Genomic DNA, 16,195 nt, shown 5'->3' on the forward strand with positions numbered 1-16,195 from the left:
GAATTTATGACAAAATTTTGCAAAGTTACACTTAATTTGTACTCAATTTCACATTGTTGGGCACAATACTGATTTTGCAATAAAGCGTTCTGATGTATAATTTGCTTAATTTTACAAAATTGTTGCAAAGATATTAAAATTTATATTTTAAATTGAGTTTAGGTACAATTTGGCCAATTTTATTGGATTTTAAGAAGTTGTACTAAATGTGTGCTCAATTTGAAATTGTTTGATACAAAATAAAATTTGTGATTAATATGGCTGAAGTAAAAATTTGGCTCAAATTTACAGATTTTGTGCTCAGATTTTATAAAGTTGTACTAATTTTCTGTTCAATCCTATAGATTTTGGTACAAAACTTGGTACTAAAAATTAGTTAAAGAAAAATATTTCAATAAGTTGTACTAAATGTGTGCTCAAGTTTGCAGAGTTTAATACAAAACAAGTTTTTGAGAAGTTGTTCTAAAACAATGCTTAATTAAGTGTGTTATAAAGTGTGTTGAAGTGAAAATTCACCAAATATTATAAAATATTATAAATACAGAGACGGGTACAAAACCAATTCGGTAATAAATTGAGCTTAAGCATAACTTGGCTAATTTTATTGGATTTCGAAGAGTTCTACTAGATGTTTGCTATCTTTTACAGTGTTGGGCAAAAACTTTAAATTGTATTGTTTTGTGCTGAAACGATGTTTTGGGAAATTTCACCGATTTTTCACTCAGATTTTTAAGAGTTGTTCATTTTACAACGTTGGGCTCACCACCTTATTTATAATATATTGAGCTAAAACACAATTTGGCCTACTTGGATCCATTTCTAATTTCAAAAAAGTGTACTAAATTTGACTTAAATTTTTCAAAATCAGATTTACAGAGTTGTGTTTAATTAATCTACATTAAACATAAGCTTGATTTATAGAATTACTGCTTGGATTTTGAAAAGTTGTACTAAATTTATGCTGAAGTTTTCATAGTTGGGCACAATAATGCAATTGTATTAAATTATGCTTGAGTAAAATTTGGTTCAATTTTACAAAATTGGTGCACATATTTTGAAGAACTGTACTAAATTTGTGCTCCATCTTACAGATTTCGGTACAAAACCGAAGCAAAAATAAATGGAGCTCAATCAAGCCCAGTTTTGCTCATATTTTGAATTTAAATGAATTGTTCTAAATTTGAGCTCATTTAAAAAAATATCGAGTTTTCAGGGGTAAAATTTTTTATCTGTGATTAATGGTAATAAATGAAATTGCATTGAAATTCAGCCCAATTAATTAATGTTAAGTATTTGAAGAGTTGTACTAAATTTTTCAGGGTTGGGCTCAGTACTCAATTTGTCTAAATTGAGAAAATGAAAAAAATGGCTTGATGTTGCAGAACTTTTGCTCAGAATTTATGGAGTTTTGCCAAATTTGTTATTGCTTTTGAAATTATGCTTAGCAGGTTGAATGTGAAAAAAATGTGATGGACTTTTACTTAACTTATCAGAATTTAGCCTTTTTTGACTGATTTTGAGTTGAATTAGTATCTGATTTGAGCCCAATTATGCATAATTTATGGCGAAACTTTCAGAATTTGTGCTAAGTTTTGTTTTTAAATAGAATTGTACTGTATTTGAACAAAATTTCTCAAAAATGAGTACCACATGGATTGAAATAATTAAAGTGTTCTGATTGTGTACTAATTTGAACAAAGTTGAGCCCAATTCTGCTGAATTGTAGTTGAAATTCGGTTGTAAATATTTTGTCTTTACTTTTAAACAAAATAAAACATTCGCAAAGTGTACTAAACACCTACTACACTGAATAGTCCAATATTGCCTTGAAATGCTAAATTTAAATTGAATGGGTGTCGAATTGATCTATTTTTAGAGAATTTGTGTGTGTGTGTTTTAATAAGTTTGTGCTCAATTTGCATTTAATTTCACACCTAAAGATAGAATTGTACGATATGTGCTGAACTTGTACTAAATAGCACTAAGTTAAGAAAAAATATGCGGAATTTGAGATGAGATTATAGCTTATTTGGCGCAATCATGCAGCTTATATTTTTTAGGATTCATCTAAGTTTGTTCTAATTTTTACTGAACTAGGCAACAAAGCTCGAAATTTTTGAGCGAATGTACGAAATTAGCACTTTATTCGACATAAATTGCATTAGTCCGTCAATCATTGTGTTCAGTTTTTGTACAAATGTGCTGAAATTATAATTAAGTGATGCTGACTTTATGTTGAAATTTTCAGAATTGTAGCAGAATATTTGGTATAGTGCAAAATTAGTATATTTTGCCTGCATTTTGTAAAGATGAGGGATATTTTTTTCGTTGCTTAAAGAAACAAAATTGTACTGTAACAAAAAGCTATCCCTGCCAGTTATACAACGTATTTGTTCCGATTTAGTTTGATTGAATTAAATTGCTCAAATCTGCATGCATATCTGAACTTTAATGGAACTTCCTCTATTACTTCCCCACATATCCCAACGACAGACAGAAATCTCATATCCTGGCCACACACATCCCACAGCAGAACAAATCGCAAACTGGCCCCGAGCAATTTTGTGATGAGCTAGTTTGTAGTTTTGAAACTTTTCGGACAACTCAGCAGCAAGCAATCATTACATCCGAGGAGGAGGTGGAGGAGAAAGAGCAGGAAGTTGTACAAGTCCTGGCTCGGATTACTGGTTTTGAACTCTGAGACTCGGAAGTCATTCCATTTCTCAGCAAGATGATTTTAGCCAACAAGGGTGGAAGGCGGGGTAGGTTATGTGTATTTTATTATAATAAAATAAATGAAACTCTTTGCCTTCAATGCGTACAGGAATTTTGCTTCTTGTCCTTCGGAATCCATCCAATAATGGTATGCCAAGAAAGGAAACTTTCCCGAGCAGGGGTAAATAACACGGGAATACCAAATTTTGGTATTACTTGGGCAAATAACAGGGACCAAAATGTGCCCTTGGTTGCCCAGTAATAGATGGTAAAATACCATGAAATCATACCAAAGTCTTGTATTTGGAAGGGCACAACAATACCAAACCATGTTATTCCAAGGGTAAAATAATACCTCAAAATAAAACCATTTCAATACCAAGTTGAGGTCTTCTGGATTTTTGAACATTGCTTGAATACCAAAACTTGGTATTGCCATGGTTTTAATTTTAGGTATTCCCGCGCCCTTGGAAAATCATATTTTGGTATTCCTGTGGTCTTCCACATACATGATTTTGGTATGATTCCATGGTATTTTACCATCTATTACTGGGCAACCAAAATCACATTTTGGTCGCTGGTATTTGCACAAGTAATACCAAAATTTGATATTTTCATACCATTTTTAGTGCAGCAGTTGCAGTTAGTGAAAAAACGGAAATGATCCATATGCAACAGCCAAATCTACTCACCTGATGGTTCCATGTTGTTCTTAGTGATATCCTTCACCACACCGAATGCATTTGTCATTGATGAACGGCCTGTGCTTGAAGTTCTTGAAGCTTCTGAAAAATAACAAGATTGAAAAATAAGTGTTGTTAAAATGAAACTGGATTGAAATTCACCAAAATTCAATAATCATTCGATTGACTCATTTTTCAAAGTATTGGGTTATCCCGACTTAGAGAAATTTCAACGATTTAAAAAAAATAAAATTAATGGGTATATGAGAAAATGTTAAAACCAGCTTTAAAAATTTTTTTCAAGTCATTTTAGCGCAAAATTTATTATCTTGTCCAAATTGGTAAAAAAATCCCATAGTTTCAGAGAAAATTGATGAAACCTTTCAATACCAAAATAATACCAAAATGTGCCATCCTGACTTAGAAAATTTTCCACAATTTCAAGTCATTTCTTTAGGGGGTATATCAAAATTTTTTAAAATCAAGTTTGAAATTTCCGGTTTTCAATGAAAGCATTCGCTTTGAGACATCATTTTAGCGCAAAATTAATTATTTTGTCAAAATTGGTCAAAATTTTCCCATAGTTTCAGAGGAATTTGATAAAACACTTTAATACCAAAATAATACCAAAATGTGCCATCCTGACTTAGAAAATTTTCCACAATTTCAAGTCATTTCTGTAGGGGGTATATCAAAAATGTTTAAAATCAAGTTTGAAATTTCCGGTTTTCAATGAAAGCATTCGCTTTGAGACATCATTTTAGCGTAAAATTAATTATTTTGTCAAAATTGGTTAAAATTCTCCCATAGTTGCAGAGGAATTTGATAAAACACTGTAATACCAAAAGAATACCAAAATGTGGTGTTCGACCATTGACAAATTCTGCAATTTAGCAATATCAAAACAATACCTTAAATTGGTATGATACCACATTTTGCTCTTGCATAATCCTTAAGACAAATTTCAAAGGGTCCAGGAATACCAAAATTTGGTATTGATACCAGAGAAAGGTATTATTACGCATTTCCCTTGTTATTTACCCATGCTCGGGTTTAAGCAAATTCTTTGCAGGCGTTTGGAGCTCTTGTTTGGCAAAGTTGTAGAACAAAGCGACTCAAATATGTACAGGAGGGAATTCTATTCATTTTGAATTTTGATTGAAAGGTTGCGAAATCAAGTGGAATTAGTTTTCCGTTCTTATCAGTGTTCTTCCAGGGTGAAAGTTATGCTATCAGTTCATCACTTTTGCTTTTTAATTTTGTCGTTTGTCAATTGTTTAGCCAATTTGAACGAAATTTCAAAAACCGTGCAAAAATGATGACATGACAAACAATCTCATGTCAGATTTTGCCAATCATAAATCTTATCCGGATCAAATGGTTTTTGGAATATCTTTTTTACAGCATTTTAAGACTTTATCAGTTTTAGATCTGAGTAGAGGTGGGCAAAAAAAGAGCGAGCCGCTCAAAGAGCCGGTTCACTGAAAAGAGCGAAAGAACCGTGGCTCGCGGTTATTTTTAAACTTCGGTCTTTTGAAAGAACTGGCTCAAGATGGCATGATTTTTGTTATAAATATAATTTATTGAATTTCCAAAAAAGAATGGAGTATTAAATTTGTTTTTGAGAATTGAAAATGCAATGCAATATTTCAATGCTATTTAAACATGAAAAAAAAGGTGCAGGTGGTTATGTTCTACATGACCAATATGACAAAGAACTTTGTACAAAACTCAAAAAATCATGCTATTTTTATTTATATTTTTTAATTCTTTGCCAATTTATTTAATCCTGAGTAATTAATTCTAATTAAATATTTGCATTCAATGGCACCCCTGTGGATATTAATTGCCCATATTGCCCCAAGTCGAATGGCTCGATAAACGTCCCCCCGGTAGAACCTTCCCTCAGGGCCATGGCTACTCCGGGTGTGGCCAATCCTGTCAAAATGGCCATTTTCACTACCAGTATCAAAAACCATGAATTTTGATACCCATATTGCCCCAAGTCGAAAGGTTTGATAAATGTCCCCCCGGTAGAACCTTCCCTCAGGGCCATGGCCACTCCGGGTGTGGCCAATCCTGTCAAAATGGCCATTTTCACTACCAGTATCAAAAACCATGAATTTTGATACCCATATTGCCCCAAGTCGAATGGTTCGATAAATGTCCCCCCGGTAGAACCTTCCCGCAGGGCCATGGCCACTCCGGGTGTGGCCAATCCTGTCAAAATGGCCATTTTCACTACCAGTATAAAAAACCATGAATTTTGATACCCATATTGCCCCAAGTCGAAAGGTTTGATAAATGTCCCCCCGGTAGAACCTTCCCTCAGGGCCATGGCCACTCCGGGTGTGGCCAATCCTGTCAAAATGGCCATTTTCACTACCAGTATCAAAAACCATGAATTTTGATACCCATATTGCCCCAAGTCGAATGGTTCGATAAATGTCCCCCCGGTAGAACCTTCCCGCAGGGCCATGGCCACTCCGGGTGTGGCCAATCCTGTCAAAATGGCCATTTTCACTACCAGTATAAAAAACCATGAATTTTGATACCCATATTGCCCCAAGTCGAAAGGTTTGATAAATGTCCCCCCGGTAGAACCTTCCCTCAGGGCCATGGCCACTCCGGGTGTGGCCAATCCTGTCAAAATGGCCATTTTCACTACCAGTATCAAAAACCATGAATTTTGATACCCATATTGCCCCAAGTCGAATGGTTCGATAAATGTCCCCCCGGTAGAACCTTCCCGCAGGGCCATGGCCACTCCGGGTGTGGCCAATCCTGTCAAAATGGCCATTTTCATTATCAGTATAAAAAACCATGAATTTTGATACCCATATTGCCCCAAGTCGAATGGTTCGATAAATGTCCCCCCGGTAGAACCTTCCCTCAGGGCCATGGCCACTCCGGGTGTGGCCAATATCCTACCAGTTTGGTCCCAACCCAATTGCCTTAAATCATTCTGGTTTTCGAGTGACCGATCTAACAATCTTCGTTAGAACAGAATTCCTCCCAAGTTGGTGCACAACCTGTGTCTTTCAATGTGTGCATGTGTGTGTGAGCAATAAAATTACCACCGTCGATCCGTCTCTGACGGATTTTCGAATAAAACTAAAATTGTTCAGAGGTTATCTGTTACTTATATAGTTCGCATGAAATGTGGCAACAATGGTGCAGCATTCTCGCGTGACAGTTCCAAGAAAGCAGGAGACGAGGCAAAATTTGCACCATGTTGCCACATTTCATGCTAACTATATAAGCTAACAGATAGCCTCTGAACAATTTTAGTTTTATTCGAAAATCCGTCAGAGACGGATCGACGGTGATAATTTTATTGCTCACACACACATGCACACATTGAAAGACACAGGTTGTGCACCAACTTGGGAGGAATTCTGTTCTAACGAAGATTGTTAGATCGGTCACTCGAAAACCAGAATGATTTAAGGCAATTGGGTTGGGACCAAACTGGTAGGATATTGGCCACACCCGGAGTGGCCATGGCCCTGAGGGAAGGTTCTACCGGGGGGACATTTATCGAACCATTCGACTTGGGGCAATATGAGTATCAAAATTCATGGTTTTTGATACTGGTAGTGAAAATGGCCATTTTGACAGGATTGGCCACACCCGGAGTGGCCAGTGTCATGGGGAATGTTCTTCCGGGAGGACATTTACGGAACCATATAAATTGGGGCAATATGGGTATACAAATGCATAGTTTTTGATACAGGTAATGAAAATTGCCATTTTGACAGGATTGCCCACACCCGGAGTTGCCAGTGCCATGAAGAAGGTTCTACCGGGGGGACATTTATCGAACCATACGACTTGGGGCAATATGGGTATCAAAATTCATGGTTTTCGATACTGGTAATAAAAATTACGGGAAGGTTTTCCCGGGAGTGTTCTGTTGGATGACGTTGTAGGGCTTTGGTGTATTGGGAAAAGTTGTAGGGGAGAAAATTTCATGAAAGTTTGTCAAAGGCGCCAAATTTGTAGCTCTTAATCTACTCGAGATATACGCCATTTTTGCAACAATGGTTAAAAAGCACTTTTTTGGTGATAACTTAAAATGTTAGCATTTTAGCGGCCTACTATGTTCTGAAGAGTTGTTTATGACATAAAATTACACATCTTTGCCGAAGACAGCAAAATGTGTTGAGCCTTTATTGAGGAGTTATAACCATTTTTGAAACTGCCACAGAATCCGCTTTGTAATTGCTGGCCCCGATACTCTTCAAGGGTGTTCCCCTCAGGAACTGGGAAAGATTTACTTTTACTTTTACTTATAACCATTTTTAAGTGATTTTGAAACTATTTTCAAGTTGCAATGTTTTCAAAATGGCGCATTTTGGCGCAAAACCGAACAATGCACATGAAAGTACACACTTTCAACTAGATTTTCTGAATATATCTCCGTGTCTATCGGTGTCTATTTTTAGATATCTCAATTTGAATTTGACGGTTTTTAATCAATTTAATTATAATTTTTAAGCGGAATCTTATTGAAACGTGGTAATAATCAGTAAATTGATCGTTTTTTATGGAAAATACATTGTTCATGCTTAAAATTATGATATATATTTTAAAATTATGAATAAAAACATGTTTTCTCAAAAATAATATAAGTGAAAATTTTAAATGATTGTCCGTATTTAGAATTAAGTATTTCCTGTTATAATAGGTCACTCTGGAAAAGTTGTCGTAATTTTTCATAGACGATGTAATTTCCATAAAAATCGATCAATTTACCCTTCAATTTACCGATTTTCACCTTGTATTCATTATGATTTCGAATAACATTCATAAATAAAATTATAAAAAATCTGACGAATTCAAATTGAGATATCTGAAAATAGACACAAATAAACACGAAAATATTTTCAGAAAATGTAGTTGAAAGTGTGTACTTTCAGGTGCATTGTTCGATTATGCGCCAAAATGCGCCATTTGAAAACATTGCAACTTGAAAATAGGCTCAAAATCACTTAATTTTTTTTAAACTCCTCAATAAAGGCTCAAAACATTTTGCTGTCTTCGGCAAAGATGGGTAATTTTATGTCATAAACAACTCTTCACAACATAGTAGGCCGCTAAAATGCTAACATTTTAAGTTATCACCAAAAAAGTGCTTTTTAACCATTTTTGCAAAAATGGCGTATATTTCGAGTAGATTAAGAGCTACAAATTTGGCACCTTTGACAAACTTTCATGAAATTTTCTCCTCTACAACTTTGCCCAATACTTCAAAGCCCTACAACGTCATCCAACAGAACCCTCCCGGGAAAACCTTCCCGTAATTTTTATTACCAGTATCGAAAACCATGAATTTTGGTACCCATATTGCCCCAAGTCGAATGGTTTGATAAATGTTCCCCCGGTAGAACCTTCCTGCAGGGCCATGGCCACTCCGGGTGTGGCTAATCCTGTCAAAATGGCCATTTTCACTACCAGTATAAAAAACCATGAATTTTGATACCCATATTGCCCCAAGTCGAAAGGTTTGATAGATGTCCCCCCGGTAGAACCTTCCCTCAGGGCCATGGCCACTCCGGGTGTGGCCAATATCCTACCAGTTTGGTCCCAACCCAATTGCCTTAAATCATTCTGGTTTTCGAGTGACCGATCTAACAATCTTCGTTAGAACAGAATTCCTCCCAAGTTGGTGCACAACCTGTGTCTTTCAATGTGTGCATGTGTGTGTGAGCAATAAAATTACCACCGTCGATCCGTCTCTGACGGATTTTCGAATAAAACTAAAATTGTTCAGAGGCTATCTGTTAGCTTATATAGTTAGCATGAAATGTGGCAACATGGTGCAAATTTTGCCTCGTCTCCTGCTTTCTTGGAACTGTCACGCGAGAATGCTGCACCATTGTTGCCACATTTCATTCGTTGCAGACCCCTTCCGCAGTACCAAGCATGCAACATTTTCGTAACGCGCGACATTTTTCGTTTTTCTGGATTGACACCTCACCAGAATAGAGCCCTTAGGACAAAGTTCTTTGTCAAAAAATCACTTTACAACTGATTGTACATTAAAGTTTAATACAAATTTGAGCTTTTCAAATTGCATAATTTATAAAATATTACCAAAAATCTACTGAATAGTTTAAAAATTTTGGAAAAAAAATCCTTTTGTCCGAATAAACTTTATTGTTTATAGACTTAATCGATTAAATCAGAATGTAGAAAAGTGTCACAGAATGTTTTCTCCAAATAAAATATCAGCATTTGTTCAATTCTTGCAGAAATAAACGCAATTTTAAAATTAATAGCAATTTTTCCAATCCTAGATTTAAGTTTAGATGCCATTCAATTACTCTTATGTTTTGGTTCGAGAAGAAATCTTGACATAGAGACCACCAAGGCTTATGGTTTTCAAGGGCATCTTCTCGTTTTCAGTTTTAATTTTTTTATCAAATAATTTGTAAAAGTCTAATGTGAAATAACTTATAAATTCACACGATTATTTAAAAAAAACCTTGTCATCCTAATTTTGAAAAAGAGCGAAAGAGCCGTTCAAAAAAATGGCTCTTTTTAATAAGCGAACGAAAATGAGCGGCTCCTTAAAAAGAGCGGTTTTGCCCACCTCTACTGTGTATGGTTTCAATATTCCAAGATTTGGAAACTTTTAAAGATTATAGAAAAGCTAATTTTATTTTTATTTTTAGATGGTTTTCTGGACTCTGCTGACGAGTATGTTCTAGATTCTAAAAGATATTCAGACACCGAAGTTGTGGAGAATTGAAAGATTTCATAGGTTTGAATATGTTGAGACTTCAAATAATTGAAGGCTATAATGTTATGGGAACTTTAAAGATTTGGGGACTTATCGAGATTTTAAAATGATTATTTCAAGATTTCAGTTTTTTTAGATTTTATTAATTCAGTATATTATAAGTTTAAAGATTAATGTTTAGATGATGAGATAAGATGACTTTAAAGTTTTGCAGAATTTTAATGATTTCCAGTGTATTAAAGATTTAGAATATTTGAAATTAGACATTCGAAAAAATACATTGGTTTTTCAAACCATATGATTTAAATTGCTTGAAATCTTGGGAACTGATGACTTGAACATAAAAATTCTGATGTTTGAGTGATTTGATGGTATAAACTTTAGCAGAATCTTGTAATGAATGCAATAAACATCCCCAAAATTGCGTCACCTCTCAAAACGAACAAGTCAACTCCCGTTCGCAATCACATCACGGCAGGTGTCATCCCAGCATCAACGGGGAACACCTTCTGCCTAAGCACTTCCAATCGTGCAAATCTCTACACACTGACATCAACCTTCATCCCATGAACACAAAAAAAACAACAACACAACTTCTTTTCAAGGACCTACGCACGACCTCTCTGGCGGGGAGCAGAAGCAGAGTCGAAACAACGTGACATCCAATCATCGATTCCATGACAACGCGCGTGTCACACGCTGCGGAGTCTGGGTCGTGTTTCTGGAAACGATGGCACGGTGCCGCCACCACGACGCCAGGATGTGGTCCAACGTGGGTGGTCTCTGGGACGGCGTCGGAGAAGACAAGTGTCATGTGCGAAGCAAAAGCAACTTCTTCTGGTTGTGACACCGACCCGCCGCGGACTGACTACCTGCCTGCAAGTTCCGAGATTTGCAAATTCGTTCGAAGAAGTGCAAAGACGCGACGTGACGACGCGACTCTTTAAAACGCGCAGCAGCACTCTCGCCGAGCTCATGAATAGTAGATTTGGTTTCGAAAGCGGAATACACAATCGGATCTGCTGTGCGGAGAGGTGCTCTGGACCGTGGCAGAATTTTCTTTCCTAGCAAGAGGACGACATGAATATTTTGATGCGATTTTTTATCCTGCTTGGAACCTGGAAGGAAGTTTCGAGAAAGACTTGATCTCTCCGTTTCTTGCAAAGGACTATCGCGTGTCCAGCTATTTGCAAGAATTGCTGCAGCTGTTCCAACTGCATCCTATCCTGGACTTGAATCTGGGTCAACACTACTGGGTCGGGAAGGCTTGGGAATAGGAACTGATAGGGAAGAGTTTAAAGTTTTGAAATTAAATCATTGAAAACATAAGAAGTGTGGAAATTGTAAAGATTTTCAATCTTTAAATGTCCAAACTTGAAGAATTTGGAGACATTAAAAATTTGGGAACATTAAAAATTTGGAGACTTTCAAGATTTGAACACATTAAAGATTTGAGACTTCTAAGTTCGAAAACATAAAAAGATATGGAAACTTCTTAGGTTTGGAGACTTTTAAGGCCTTTGGATTCGAAAACACAAAAATATGGACACTGGAGAGGTTTGGAGACTTAAAAGATTTGAATACATGAAAAATGTAGCGAGTTTAGGTTTGGAGACTTGAAAAATTTTGAGACTCTTTGGATTTGGAAACATTCAGAATACGGAGACTTTAAATATGATGATTTTTAAGAGTTGGAGACTTTCATGATTTGTAGACTTTTATGATTTTGAGACTTTTATGATTGGGAGACTTTTTAGTTTAGGAAACATTGAAATATGAACACATTATAGGTTTGAAGACATTTATGATGTGCAAACATTACAAGTTTGGAGTCTTATGGGTTCGAAAACATAAATACTTCTGTGTTCAAAAAATATGAAGAATTCAAAGATTAGAAGGAACAAAAAAAATGTAGACTTGTAAACATTAAAAATAAGAAAACATTTTTTTAGTAATTTAAGATTTGAATACAATACAATTTTGAGAACTTTAATGATTTGGAGACTTCACAAAAAATAGAAAACTTCGATGATTTTGAGACTTTTAAGATTTGGAAATATTAAAATTATGGATTTTTTAAAAGATTAAAAGGCATTAATTATGTTCAAACAGTACAAGTTTGGAGACTGGGTTTGAACTCATTAAAAAATATGAACTCTTCAAAGGTCTTAAATTATTTAAAGACAGAAATGATTTGGGAATATTGGAAGTTTGAAGACTTTGAAGATTTGAAGGCATTGAAGATTTGCAAACATTTAATGTTAAAAGGTTTTAAAGATTTGGAGACTTCAGGGTTCAAAAACATTAGAAAAATATATAATAGTTTTGGGGACATTAAAAATTTGGAGACTTCTACGATTTGGAAACATTTAAAATGTGGAGATTTCTAAAATGTTATGCCATTAAATATGTTTAAACATTAAAAGTGTATAAACTCTACGAATTGGAGTTTTCATAGTGTTGCGACGAGAATAACGTTCCACTACAGGTTTAGCCGAGTGGGAACAAATCTTTCTTAAGGGCATTACCAACTATTGGAAATGTAGAAAGGAGAAGTAAAAAGTAGAGAAAAGAAGATCGATAGAAAGGCAAAAGAAACGACCAGAATTCACAAGTACGACAAAGATCCGGCCAAGCCGATGCCATTTGAGAATTAACGTAGAAGTTGGTTAAAAAGTAATTCGCATACTGAAAAATTGTAAGTAAAGCTTCTACTATGATTGTATCCAAACTAATGAATTAAATAAAGTTTTAGCTAATCGCCAACTAAACACGGTTGCCCAGATTTGCTCAAAGAAATTCAGTGACGCCGACTCTACCTAATCTCAACACATAGTTTGAATAAACAAAACAAAAATGAAATTTCATAAATTGAAATCTTCACAAAAGAAAAAGAATCTTCAGAGGTTTGAAAAATGTATACTGCCCACCATTGAAAAAACGGCTAATATCCACTTTTGGCAAAAACGAGATATTAGCACCAGGTGGTAGAGGATGTTCCAACGCATCTTCTGGAACTTAAATTTTACTGAAATAGTGTTTAGACTTTGCTGCCGATGCGAAAAACCAAACGGCTAATATGCCACTCTTATGGGAAATTGCCTTGACGGAGATTTTGTGACAAACACTAAAACGCGTTTTTCTCGGAATACTTGATTTGGCATAATAGCCAAATTTTCAATTATGGGCAGTATAGATCTGTAGACATTAGAGCTTTGCAATCATTCAAAGTTAGGAGACTTTACAATTTGGACTTCAGACTATATGGTATGGCAAACTCAAAAATTTCAATACTTTCATGATTCGTAGACATACGAGATTTGGGAACATTCAAAGCTTAGATCCTTTAAAGATTGCAAAACTTTTAAAATTTGAAGATTTCAGTGTTTGAAAGCATAAAAAGCGTTGAGTTTTCAAATATTTCAGGACTTTACAGATTGAAACTTTAAAGATTTCAAAACTTTTAGAATCATTTTTTTTCAGTTTTGTAGATTTTAAAATATTAAAGAACTTTACGCTTTTAAACATTAAAATATGAAGCCTTTCTAGATTTGAAGACATTAAATATTTGCAAATATAAAAACTTTGGGATTCTATACATTGAGAGAGCTTTTCGAATACAGTCAACTCTCCGACTGACGATCTTCTCGATATCAATATTGCTCCATCTGTCAATAAATATTTCAGTTCCTTCCAATAGCATACTTTGATTTTTTGTTCTATAATTTGATACCTCCCGATCTCGACGGTCCCTTCAATATCGACACAGAGAAAGCCCACTGTACTTATTTTTCAAAATTAGACAAGGATGGACACTTTTTTTTAAACATTTAAAAAATGTTAAATAATTTAAACAAAAATTTATTTAACCCAAAAACGGTGCACTGTATCAAAATTGAATGAAAATATTTTTCCATTTAGAATTTAATTTTACTTCAAAAAATGATTTAATGTTGTTTTTGTGTGGAATTACGATACTTCCAAAAAACACTATTTTTCAAAAAATCATAACTTGAACAAAAACAAGGCGTTTGTCATACTTGCATCATATCATAAAGCTTGGCACTTTTGTTTATTTTTTTGTTTACTAAGACATATCAAAAAATGAAGAAATCAAAGGGGGTAAAGTTTGTCAAAATCGAGTTTTTGTGACAAAAGTTTGAAATTTAAATTAAAAATTGTTTCAATGTTTAACATTTTTTTACTGAATAGTACATATACTACAACTCTGCCTAAGATACCAAATCAATCAAAAAATCCCTTCTTGAGGTATAGATTTTTCAATGTTTTCATATCACTTTTCATTGAACAGCCCCCAAATTCATATAGAGACTTGCTTCAAGAAGCTAATGTTGCAAAATGGCTCATTTAGACGTAAGTAATCGAAAGGAAAAGTTCCATACGAATCAAAAATTACAATGAAAAGTCGATTTGCGTAATTGTAGACAATTGCTGTTTGAAGACTTTTGAAATTTTAAAGCATGAAAATGAGACTCAATCAATTAAGAGACTATAAAGATTGGGAAACATTGAAAATGCAATTGACTTACTTTAAACATTTGAGACCATTTGAGAATGAAAAAGATTAAAAGTTGAAAGACTTTCAATTTTTATTTTCTGTATGGACAGTGGTTTTCTAAAATCGCTTTTAAGTTTTGAAGACTTTTATAGGTAAATTTCTTGAATTTTAGGTTACGAAACCAATCACACCAGATTAATAACAATCTTCAGCATTGCTGCACAGTAAAAAATTTCTGTGTAAAATCGCATGCAAAAGTATGCACATCACCTTTGTGAGCAAAAGCATGTAATATTGTATGAGAAAACGTGTACACAAAAAGCATGTACAAAAGAAAAATAAATAAATTTTGCACATCCCAAAAATAACATCAATCTGGTGAGAGTCATATCCAGATTACCAAGTCCGCGCCCCAACCATCTCGGCTATCTCGCCGCTGTGAATTTAGTTGGATCAACACCGATGTAGCTGTACGTTCCCCATACATCGTATACAGTTAATTCAGTATACGACGTACGGGAAACCTACTGGTACATCGGCGTTGAACACAACATTTACAAGACGGCGAGATAGCCGAGATGGTTGGGGCGCGGACTTTGTAATCTGGATATGACTCTCACTAGATTGATGTTATTTTTGGGATGTGCAAAATTTATTTATTTTTCTTTTGTACATGCTTTTTTGTGTACACGTTTTCTCATACAATATTACATGCTTTTGCTCACAAACGTGATGTGCATGCTTTTGCATGCGATTTTACCATCGGATTTTTTGCTGTGTGGAAAATAAGACGTTTGGAGTTTTACGGAAAAATCTACGGAAAATAAGACGTTTGCAGTTTTCAGAAAGGCGTAAGCTATGAAAGACTTGTAATACTGAGAAGCCTACAAACATAAAACTAGACTTCGTTATTTTGTACACATAAGTCTATGAGATTCAGAGGAAGTAAGTTTTTATTTCCAATGATTTGTACTTTTCCGTGCAAATCTCCCAGCTGTGCAGCTTCCAATTCCCTTCTCAAAACAGAACTACGTGAGATCAAACCTCATGCAAAAAGACAGCACACGTTTCAGTGCACAGAGAAATTTTGCTTCCAGCAGGCCCGGTTCTATCTGGCCGGATTTAGCCACCCAAAAAACAGAAGACTGGACCACATCCGAACACTGAGAACTGTTCCGACGAACGAAAGAAGGGTTAATTATTATTGCCCGGGATCTCATTTCACCCCCCCTTTCTCAAAAAGATCTCTCTCACCACAAGAGCCATGAATCTGCCGTCGGCTTTGATTACTGCCTCAGGGTTCCTGGAGGGTTCGAAAATTTCCCCCTCAGTCGGAAAGACGACGACAACGACGATGGGGAAGAATATGGAAATCAGACTTGGCCTGGGGAAGAACTTCCTGGCAATGTGGTGAGCCTTCAAGCCAGAAAATAAACCAACAAGCCTAGAGCTTTTGCAATCTGGCTTCTGGTTGTGAGATTCCGGGCATGTTGAATTAATCGATTTTTACTTTAGATCGAGTGGGAAAGC

At 35.2% G+C, this 16,195-nt stretch overlaps 1 protein-coding gene across 20 annotated transcripts in view; it reads left to right on the forward strand.

The window, feature by feature from the left end:
• The window catches only part of LOC120413005 (neurobeachin), a 283,022-nt gene that overhangs the window by 51,677 nt on the left and 215,150 nt on the right, over positions 1–16,195 (forward strand). The gene's annotated exons all lie outside the window — the stretch shown is intronic.

This window comes from Culex pipiens, chromosome 1 (assembly GCF_016801865.2).
Source record: "Culex pipiens pallens isolate TS chromosome 1, TS_CPP_V2, whole genome shotgun sequence".
In the NCBI taxonomy this organism is placed as follows: domain Eukaryota; kingdom Metazoa; phylum Arthropoda; class Insecta; order Diptera; family Culicidae; genus Culex; species Culex pipiens.